This window comes from Staurois parvus, unplaced genomic scaffold (assembly GCF_062004578.1).
Source record: "Staurois parvus isolate SC_StPar_1 unplaced genomic scaffold, SC_StPar_1.0 ptg000549l, whole genome shotgun sequence".
NCBI lineage: Eukaryota > Metazoa > Chordata > Amphibia > Anura > Ranidae > Staurois > Staurois parvus.
Genome location: NW_028318345.1, coordinates 8,674,057 through 8,686,219, shown reverse-complemented (window position 1 = coordinate 8,686,219; position 12,163 = coordinate 8,674,057).

The following is a 12,163-nucleotide window of genomic DNA, read 5'->3' as shown; positions in this document are numbered from 1 at the left end:
TTTATTGGATTATATGTTGCGAGGTTTTTTGGTTGCCTTTGGTGTATCAGCTGCTAATTTGTATTGGCGCTCGCTCATTCCCATATTACAAGTGTATAATATATGCCCTCTTACCAGTCCCCAGGATACAGTTGCAGCGTTCACGGTGGAAGGGGCCCCTTCAGTCTCTCCCTGAAGAAGGGGTGTATGCAAATGATGAATGGATGCTCTAGCCTCTCTAACTTTGGATCGCTGGTGCCGCCAGTGCGGCTAATGATACACTTCAACCAGAGTCAGGGTAGCAGAGTCAGGTCCCCAAACGTAGGGTAGCAGAGTCAGGTCCCCTCTCCAACTAGGGCTTATGCTGGGAGGGAGAAAATGGACAGAAGTTTTTACTCCTCTGGATCCTGGGTACCAAACTGTCTGAATTTTCCTGGGCAGTACAGTAAAACTCCTCCTTCACTCCTGCTGATATCCCAAAGTCCCTTGGGATTCATAGTTCTGCTTAGCCATCCACATGGATTGACAGTTCACTAGGGTACTACATGTCCCAGTGTGCCATGCAGTGGCTATGTCCTCCTCTTGCAGCCTATTGGCTCAAGTTGGTTGCTCTGGATGGGAGGAGGGGGGGGAAACCGGAGCAAGAGAGAGCAGGAGAACTTGCTCACACAAGCAGCACACAGCTCTCAGTGCTGAGCCACACTGTTGGCCAAGTAGGGGGGATGCCAATACTTGGCTACCCCTGCTTTTGGTGAGAGCAGCCTTACCGGAGCCACTGTGCCTTAACTCAATCTGAATGATCTAATGATAGTTTGTGTCTTTTTACATGTTCTTTTTCCACACTATGTCACTGTGTGGATGCAGCCATCTTGATAGAGGGATATGGCTTGCTCATGTCAGAGCTGCTCTCTGATGTCTGGTGATCTCAAGATCTGGAAGCAACGGGGAAGGTGGAGGAAGCAGAGATCCACAGAATGGGTGAATGTGTAAGCAGGGAGATCCTTGCCAGGCAGGTCCAGCTTTCTGTCCAATATACCCTCAGGAAAATTGTATTTTATTCAGAATTTTTCACCTGGAGCACTGACTCTGAAGCTACACGTAATGTGATCAATGAAGGTAGTTAAAACAGAACTCCTAATCTGCATACTAGTTCCAGGTTAGTAACTAAGAAACACTACTGGTTTGTTCAGAGGTGGAAGCAGATGCCATAGCTGCATAGACATAGATTTGACAGCTGTGCAAGAACAACTGCATGAGCCTGAATGCAGGCAGTGTGCTTTTTGGGCAGTGCAGCTACTCCTGCATGGCTGTCAAATTTTGACACGTGGCTGTGTCCATGCAGTTCCTGCGTTTGCATCCACCTCTGTATGTTGCCTGCAAAAACTGTCAGCCTGCACACAGGATGGTTGTCAGATCCTATCTGAAAAAAGTGTAAAACTATTGAATCAACATGGCATCCAGGCAGCTGGATGGATTTTTATCAGGTAGTTAGCAATGGCCAGCTACAAATTTCTATTAAGGTATAACATAAATGAGATTACAGGTGTAAGGCACACCCATTAGCTGGTTTTCTATGTCCTTCTCTGTAAAAGCAATGGGTAAGGAACAGACAACAAAGGGATTTTCATGAAATTTGCATTACACAAAAGATAAAGCTGACTGACTCTGATGCAACTTATTTACATCATGCTATTCCCCAGGTCTGTAGCTAAGAAATGTTTTCAAAGTCTTCATTGTTTCAGTAAATTTCAATATAACTTATAAAAGTTATGAAAGTATGTTGTTCAACCATCTACTATAAAGACAAGGTGAAAAGACACCGGTGACAAGCAAATGAAAGCTTGGAACTACTGATCTGTATAATAAAGTGCATAGCTGTGGACCCACTGTAGAAACTAGATACTTTGATTAGAACGAGGACGCAATTGATCGCCAACAAAACACTCACAGCCCATAGAGAAAAGCCAGTCTTGTTCCAAATGCAGTAGACTTGTGAGCTTAATTTATTGGCAAGAGTTTTCAGACACAAACTGGCTTATGTTCTCATAAAAGGACTTAAGTAGAAAGGACTGTGTATGAAAAATCCACAGTATTTATGGGCAAAGCAAAGTCGTGGTGTTATAGAACAGACTAAAACAATGCAGAAATCACTTTTACTTTTTCAATGAATCACTGTTTTTGTACAGTTTTTTTTAGCTATAAAATCTATTATTTAGCTATAAATTTGTTTTATATCTGATTTTTCAAAATGGCTGCACTCACTATGAATGTTTTAGTATATAACATGAGTCCAGACATAATTGGTGAACTACTGAATGTCCAAGTTCTCTCCCCTACGTAGGAGATTATCATTAAAGCCCAACTTCAGCCAAAACTGTTTTTTTTTTTATTTTGGATAGAATGAGAGGGTATTATAGGCTTTGTAGGGTTTTTATTGCTATCTGTGTCTCTATTGGGCAGAAAGTCATATGCAATCTCTCCAATGTTGACAAAAACAAAAATACACATTTTGATAGATGAGGAAGGTTAGAACTCCTGACAATGTTTTTTGCTGTCTGTTCCTTTCTGATCCAGTGATGGCTACTCCCCCCCCCCCCCAACTCTTGTACGGGCATCCAAAGGACAGGAAGTAAGAGAAAATAACTTCCCAGGGATTACTAACAGAAGTAAAATTGTAAATTCCCTATGTTATCCAAATTAAAAAGAAATGTGTTTGGAGTTATCCTTTCATTTGCTCCATACTGCAAAATATTTATTGCAATTTTAAAGCCCAACTCCAGGAATTACAAAAAAAATTACCCTTAGATTGCTCCACCCTTGTTATCAAAACTGTTATGGGTAAAGTTCCACTTTAATGAACAGAAACAGAAGACTCCAACATCCTTTTGCCAAAGTCTCTGGAAATCAGAGATGTGGGGTCAACACTATAACAATGAATAAAGGTTGAAAAGGAAGGGTGAGCCTAAGCTAGGGCTCCATCTTTTATAGAGTTATGAATGATCCTGTGGATTGAAGGGAGCGGAGCTTCAACAATATGTATGCTGACATGAAGGCACCAGAATTGTCATTTTCAACATTTTAAAATCTGCAACTTGAATAAAAGTCCATGAAGGCCTATGTTTCAGCACATCATGTTATAAAGTTACAATGCTCTGTGACTATCTTCCAATTGTTCTTCTCCATTGTCCAGTGGAGACTACGCACCCATGGTCCACAGTTGTCTCTATCAGCAAACCTGCTCTGAAAAAGAGCATACATCACTGGAGTGCATGTGTGTAGACCAAAAGGTAGGAGATAAACACTGAGATGTAACAAAGAAGGAAAAAACTTGAAAATGGTATTTTAATTATAAACAAAGGGCAGTCGATTATCAAACACAATGCTTTACCAAACTAACCATCAATCAGTTAGGATGTACCTCTGCTTCAAATACTTAAAGCAATTGAAATACTCTGTTTGCTTTTCCTGGGTCAGTGACTTCAAAAGACCTAAACAGCAGGGCAACAGACTATATCATACTTGTCTCAACGTGACAGGTTTCTGTTGAGGAATGCTTTAACAAAGCTATAAACATTAATAAATAGCGATGTTTACACTGGTGTGTGTGGCATTGTACTGCACTGAAAATTTACAAACTATTTTTTAAAAAGTTGCTTGATGTTATTTAACTCCCCAGAGGACCAAGTGCATACAGCCCTTGTTCCAATTCAAATCTGTTCTTTAAAGTGTTACTAAAATCTGATTTTTTTTTTCAATTAAAATAACAAACATGGTATGCTCACCTGCTCTGTGCAGTGGTATTGCACAGACCATCCCCGAACCTCCTCTTCTTGGGTCCCCCACCGATTCTCCTCTTCTTTGTGTGTTCCCTACAGCAATCAGTTTGCTATGGGGGCACACAGTGCGTACTCGCTACTGACCTGTGTGTCTACGAGCCGCGTTCCATAGACACACACAACGGGACTTACCCCCACCCACCACTTTCTCTTCAGTACTTTTGATTAAAAGCAGCAAGAGCCAATGGCTCCTGATGCTGTTTGAGTCCCTGTGTGAAGAGGAAACGAGGGGAGAAGAGATGCAGCCATGCACCTCTCTTCCCCTTCACACAGGGAAAGGGGAGCACATGGAGACTAAAAATGTTTTTTTACCTTACTGCAAGCAATGCATTAAAGTAAAAATAGTTTTTTAGGTTTAGTATCACTTTAATTTTCAAGCAGTGTGGTCAGACAGGTTACCCACCCCCCACCCCTTCCCCATTTCCATCCAACAATACCATCAGAAAGGAGACAGATTTGTGAATGACAGCTCAGGTCTCTATAAACAGGGGCCACGCTGGAGACTAGTGCTGCCATTAAACACACAGCGTATGGCTGTCAGTTGCTGCTGTTTTATGTACACACTCTGTGGGATGGATCACACAGCGCTGAGTGATCTTTCAGGTTTTATGAATATGCAATCAGCACTGTCAGGCTGTGTCCCATGTGCACTGGTCCTGACATTTCTGAGCGTTCATTCATAACTGACAGCTCACACAGAGCTGCAGCACTGCTTGTATAGTAAAAGATCACTCAGCGCTGTGGCTCTATGTAATGTATTTGTGGCTGCTTTTACTTCACTCCTAGATTGTAAGCCCGAAAGAGCAGGGCCCTCAATCTCCTCATGTTTTGCATTGTATTGGTATTGTTCTGTCACATGTTCTGTCCCCCTTTGTAATGTACAGTGCTGAGTGAACTATTGGCGCTTTATAAATACTGTATAATAATAATAATAATAATAATAATAATAATATAGGACACCAACAGATATTTTACACAGAGCACAGCACTGAGTGATCTTTTACTATTATGTATGAACAAGCACTACTGTTTGGTCATTCATAACAGTGACTGATCACTTACAGTGGGGCAAAAAAGTATTTAGTCAGTCACCAATTGTACAAGTTCTCCCACTTAAAAAGATGAGAGAGGCCTGTAATTGGCATCATAGGTAGACCTCAACTATGAGAGACAAAATGAGAAAAAAAATCCAGACAATCACATTGGCTGATTTGGAAAGAATTTATTTGCAAATTATGGTGGAAAATAAGTATTTGGTCAATATCAAAAGTTCATCTCAATACTTTGTTATATACCCTTTGTTGGCAATGACAGAGGTCAAACGTTTCCTGTAAGTCTTCACAAGGTTGGCACACACTGTTGCTGGTATGTTGGCCCATTCCTCCATGCAGATCTCCTCTAGAGCAGTGATGTTTTGGGGCTGTCGCTGGGCAACACGGACTTTCAACTCCCTCCAAAGGTTTTCTATGGGGTTGCCCCACTGTAAGCTCGGTACACGCAGAGTGAAAACTGACAGCTTCAGCGGGGACCGCCAATCGGCTGAAGTTCCGATCAGTGTATTCTGACAGCGGTAGAGTCCCTGTTGTCAAAATACAATAGCACAATGATGGGATTGGATTCCTGCATCCACTTTGCTTGTGTGGATGCAGGAATCTGTTTTTTTTTTTTTTCGTTCAGCCCATTGGTTGAACAAAAAAAATCTAACTCTGTGTACCCAACTTTAGCTTAAAGTGGGAGTGTGACTCTGTACTAGATGTACTCCCCCCCCCCCCATCCATAAAGGATGTTCTTCCCCCCACCCATAATGGATGTTCTTCCCCCACCATAATTTGTTCTTCATAGAGGTGCATTTTAGGAACAACAGGGCCACCACTCAGAACGAATCAAAGCTCTATATGCATTCACCTAGGGAGTTAAATAAAATGAAAAGCATTTTACCAATAGTTGTTCTTTAATGTGTATTTAAACCCAAAGCCATGTATTGCCATTTGCACTGCTGTTTATCTATTATTTCCCTACCTGCTCTCATACCCTCTATGATCTATTTAATTCTATTACATTCATGCTCAATCCCCTCTTCCTTATAATTATTTTCCTGCATCCATGCATTATTGTTCTCCTCTGGTCAGTCTCCTCTGCCTATATTCATGTCTTTTGTCCTCTCCAATCATTCTGCTTAGCTTCTATATATGCCCATTCTCTTTTCTTACCTGATCATTCTCCACTACCATTCATACCCCTTAATCCATATGGTCAGTCCCCTACTGTTCATCTATGTTCACTTTACATCCCTGTATAGTCATTCTCCTTCTCTTCCATCCATGCTTGCTTCACATCCCTCTATGATCATTCTCCTCTTCATCCATGCCCACTCTCCATCCCTCTATGATAAATTTCCTCTTCATCCGTGCCCACTCTCCATACCTCTATGATCATTTTCCTCTTCATCCATGCCCAATCTATATTTCTTTATGATCATTTTCCTCTTCCTCCATGCCTACTCTCCATCCCTCTAAGTTCATTCTCCTCTTCATCCATGGCCACTCGCCATCCCTATATGATCATTCTCCTCTTCATCCATGGCCGCTCTCCATCTCTCTGTTTTCATTCTTCTCTTCATCCATGCCCACTCTCCAACTCTCTATGATCATTCTTCTCTTCAGCCATGCCCACTCTCCATCTCTCTATGATCATTCTTTCCTTCATCCATGCCCACTCTCCATCTCTCTATGATCATTTCTCTGTTTATCCATGCCCACTCTCCATCTCTCTATGATCATTCTTTCCTTCATCCATGCCCACTCTCCATCTCTCTATGATCATTCTTCTCTTCATCCATGCACACTCTTCTCCCATCTCTGATTTTTGTAATTCACTTCGATCCATGCTTGTTGTCCACTGTTAGCTGTCCTTTACTTCTGACCATGTCCACTCTCCTTTTTGGTCATTCTCCTCAGCTTCTATTCAAGTCTGCTCTCCTTCACTCTGTGATCATTCTTTTCCTCTGTATACATGATTACTCTTATTCCCTCTATTATCATTATCCTCTTCTTCATCCATTCCCACTAGCATACCTTATTTCATTATTTTCCATCACTTCCATTCCTTGTTGTTCCCCTCTGGTAATTATCCTCCACTGCTATCTATGTCTGCTTTCATCACTCTTTTCACATTCTATACATATCTATACACTCTCCTTTCATCTGTGATTAGTCTACTCCATTTCCATTCACACCTGTTTATCTCTCTGTTCATTCTCCCCTTCATCTATGCCCACTCTCCTTCTACCTATGATCATTCTCATTCTCTTCATTCATGGCTATCTTCCTTCCCTCTATGATCATTCTCATCCTCTTTATTTATGTCCACTCTTTTACCCTGCATCACTTTCATCCATGGCTGTCTCACTCTGGTCACTCCCTTCATCTTCCATTCATGTCCATTTTTCCATGCAATAATTCTCTTCTGTTTCTGTTCATGTGTTTCCTCCATGTCCATTTACTCCTAATTCACCTATCTGTTTATTCTCCTCTTTGCTTTGTAATGAAGAATTACTTTTATACGAAATACTATGCTTTGATAAGCACTCAGTATAATAATTACTTTTTTATTGCATATGCCTTTTTTAATATTTTTTGCACATCTACGTAATTTTTAAATATTTTTTTTCTCCTCGTTCACATGCAGAGTGTAAAGAAAAGCATAATCAAAGAGACATTGTGAATAACGTAAATACTAGTATTCTAAATATCATTACAGATAGTACTCACACAGAGCTATTACAGTACAATATTATTGGTCCTTTATTTTATTGGACTTCTATAGTGTTACGTACACAGCAGCAAGTTTTAGCCTAGGAACTCTTGATTGCAAATATCAGTTCAAATTATATTGCATTTGAATGAATTGTACATCGTATATTACGAATAAACTCAATATATTTCATAACAAGTCTCAGCTTATATTCATGCAAATGCACTATGGCTCTTAACTGCATAGTCCCAGGGATAGCCATTGCACTCTATATTTGAGTAGATACCCAGGTGCTTATCCACAAAGAAACCCACACAGATTCAAATAAGGTACTGTCCCTTGTCTCCACCCCCTATCCACTTCCTAGTGCAGCTCCATGTACAGAATACAGAGCCAGGTCTTACTTTGTTGTGTTAAGTCGTTTGTTTGGAACTGGTTAGTAATGATAGATCCCCAGCAACAATGGATCCTTTCCAATAATGATCCCCCCGGAACAAAATACACCTCCCACAGCAATGATAGATCTGCCCCAGTAACAATAGACACCTGCTGGCAACAACAGTTCCCCAGCAGCCAGCATCAATAGAACCTCATCCCTTACCGGTAGATCCCCCCAACAATATAAGAAAAGCAGAGCAACCATAGACCCCCCCCCAGCTATAATAGATCCCCAGCAATCAGCATCATTAGACCCTTCAGCACACCCCAGCCCCCTTTGCCACTACATGCATTATGTAGTGGAGGTGCCAGAACTGCGTGTCCCCATCATTCCCACTACGCAATCCCAATTAATGGTTTATGATGCCATTCATGCACACCAATTTCAAGAATCTAAGTACAAAACTATTTTAGAAACCTATATTTTAGCTACCAATTCTAAGCAAAAGGCATATACTGTATATTCATAGTCAAAGAAAGAACAGTTGTGCTAAATAGGCTTGCAAAGACACTTTTAGATTTATTAATGGCTTGGAGCTGGATAAAATCACTGCTTAGGCTTAACAAAAGGCCATCATAGCTGATGTGGCAGGTTGGGGGGGCACATATGTGCTAGGATAGCCCAGTAGAAACCTTGATAATTATGTTCTGAAAGTTAATGGCTGCTTCCCCAAGTAGGCAAGCAAATATGCATACATTACACCTGTGAGATCCGATGCAGGTCACTGATTTATTACAACTGAATTATGAATATTGCATGACTGTAGGTCTTAAGGTCATTTAAAGTTTCTTCTTTTCATATAGTAATACATTTTAACAAGACAATTGCTTAACTGTGATGAATTTCAGTCATTGTTTGAACAGTGACAATTTCTGTTCACTAGTGACCTAGTAAAACTGTCACTCTCAGTCCATAACTGACAAATGTGAGCCTATTGAAGGTACATGGAAGATCAAGATCTTAATAAAATCCAGTAGTTATTGATTCTGAGTGGAAAAACATATGTGGATAGGCCATGAAATACAGATTGCTTGTGGTGAAAGTTATAATCATCAATGTATAATACCCAGTGAATAAATGTTATGCTGGGATATATACCATGGCTGCCACACAAAATGGAGGCATCACTGAAATGTCAGGGAGGACATAGGAGGTGGCTGTCAGTTTTGGGGCTGCCTGCCAGTAAGGCAAGTGAATATTAGTGTGGTAAATTGTATCTTAAACCAGGAGGGGTTCATGGAGATGGTCATGAGATTGGTAAGAGCGGGAAACTGGATGTTTAAGAGCATAGCTGGATATCTATCGCATGAATATTCTATTGCTCAACATAACTCAGAAAGACAAAGAAGCCGATAATGGTAAACCCCAATTACACCTTAAATAGTTTTGAGGCCGCTAGGTGCCTTTTCCTCAAGCAGCAGTGACAGTCACAAAGGGCTGCTACTCTTTCAGCACAGTCAGCTGCATCCAGCAATGCAGAAGTCTCTACACAGTCAATAACCACTACAAATGCAACTTTTCACACAGTCAGGCATCTTCATACAAGATAGATCTGATATCTTGGGTTGTTTTAAATCATCATCCACAAGAATTGTACGCACCATTGCTTGTGCAAAACCTGAAGATGTAAGGGTTTGAGCAGCCTTTGACGAACAAGAAATGCAGATAAAAACAGTTCAGATACAAGCTGACAAGACACAGCAAGAAGAATCCTTAGAAATGCAGATAAAAAAGAAAATATGCAGCTGGAAGAGAGAAGGCAAAGCCCCACATTTTCGTCATTATGATGACTTTATCAAGCGGATGATGCCTAATCATTTGGGGTGGGGGTTGTCCTAACCCAAGTCCTAGCCTTGTACATTTGGATGGATTTTGGCTTTTGAACTTGTCCTGCAAGAATGGTGACAAATATTTGAGAATTTTTTGCAGAGCATTGTTATCTACACTGACCATAAAAAACGTATGGCTGTATACTGCTCATTGGTTGAACCTTCAACAAGCTCAGTAGTCCTTCTTCTTCACTATATTTAATTTCAACACTACCTTCCATCCCAGCTCTAAAAATGTCCATGCTGATGTATTGTTCAGGTCCTTTGATGGTTCCAATTCTGAGATTCATGCCATCCCAGATCCAATTAACCCTCCTTAGCGAACTCTGTCCACCACTCATCTCCAATTTTTCCATGTCCCCCCTGGAAAGATGTTTATGGTGCCCAATATTTACCACAAACCCCTCAGATGTGAACAGGACTCTAAGCTTTCCAGATATGCTGGGGAGCAATGTACCAATCATTTTCTACAAAGTCACTATTGGTAAGTGCAACAAAGACTATGTCCAAGCCTGTAGTGGCTTGTGCATAGTCTTGGTCTCCCACTTCCACTCAAGCTGGTCTTCTTATACCTCAACCTGTCTCAAATGTACTTTGGCACAGTATATCCATGGATTTTATCTCTGATCTTCATCCTTCAGCAGGCTCTACCATCATGTAGGTAATGTTGGACAGGTTTTCAAAATGTGCCACCTGTAGTGATGGGCCAAATACTCCCGTGTTCGGTTCGTGGTCGAACATTCGAACCTAATGAAGGTTGGACTGCAAACTTTGAACTTAATACAAGTCTACAGGACTCAAGCTCCTAAATTCAAAAGTGCCTATTTTGAAGATGTATATGCAAGTTATTTGCCATAAAAGGGGTATGGGGACTCGGGTACTTCCCTTAGGGACATGAATCATTAAAACATTTTTTTCAAAAAGTAAAATTTTTAAAGGGACAGTCATTTTTCTTTGCTTAAAGTGAGAAAAAATGCCTTTAAATATCATGCCTGGGGGGGGGGGGGCTTAAACTACCTGCAAAGTTGCAGATCTGTACAATGTACAGTAAGGAAATCTTTTGTTTCCATGGAATGCCCTTGCACATCGTCTCTGACCAAGGAGTTAAATTTGCAGCCTGCTATTGGAAAGCCCTGGCCAATTCCTTTGGAATTAATATGGATACTTCTTCTGCAGTCCATGGGCAAGCAGAAGGATCTCTCTTCTGAGATCACTTGTCGCTAACAGGTAGTCATGTTCTTCTCCTCGCCTTCTCTTGTAATCAATTCTAGGAATCAGTATACAATTAAACAAATCTTGGATTCCAAATACTTCAGGGCAGGCTCTTTTATCTAATTTACTGGAAGGGCTAAATCAGGAAGAGAACTCTTGGGTCTCTGCTACAGATATTTCAGCTCCCCGTTTGGTAAAATCCTTTCATTGGAAATTTCTCTGTAAGCCAGACCTTAGAGAGTCCTCATAACTTACCTTCCTCTAGCCCAAGCCACCAGGCTTTCTCTCCCCCCTGGCTTGCAGCACTTCTGGGTTTCCCTGCTGCTGTCACAGCTGATGACATCATCAGCTTGTACTGAACCTCTTAATGGGGCCGCACCTCTTTAAACAGCCTTTTTCCTGTACATTTGCTTCCTACCTTGGTTCTCTCTCTTTCGTGGATTCAAGAAGTCCAAACTTCTGAGAGGGTGTCTCAGGCAGTACACCAGCTGGCCCACAGAATCCGTGTCCTTGGGGGATCTCATGTCATCTGCTCACATGTGAGCTACCTTCAGCCTTGTGACAATTTGCGTGCATTGGGAAGCTAGAATCAATTTTCAGCAATCTGAAAGAAAGGAAGGAAGGAAGAAAAGATATTGTGTGCTGTGTCCACCTCTTCCTCTTGCTGTCTCTCTTAGCTATTGCAGGTGCTATCCAAACCATATCCAAGGTATCCATTGTGAAAATTTCCTTGGTGTTCTCCCTAGCTGGGAACCCTTTTGAGAACTATGATAAGCATAATTTGTCTTACTTTATTAGACAAATGCTTGTCCATTTTTTTTTTTTTTGCATGCTAGTCTCATATTGAAAATGAAGAGGTTACTAAAGTTACGAAAATTCTTCGGAAGTGATGTAATGTGTTGTATTGTAATGTATTCTTTTTTACGAGTATGCGTGGTTATGGTCTCTTGTTTTTTTCAGTTGAATACTGCACTGATTAAAGAAAAATTGTTCAAGCTGTTATCATACAAGAAAAATGTTTTGTGCTTGTCCCTTCGGATATTGTCACGGTTGTGATTGGATATTGAAAGCTGTGTACTAATGATCAGATTATCGTATGATTCCTCTGAAAGCAA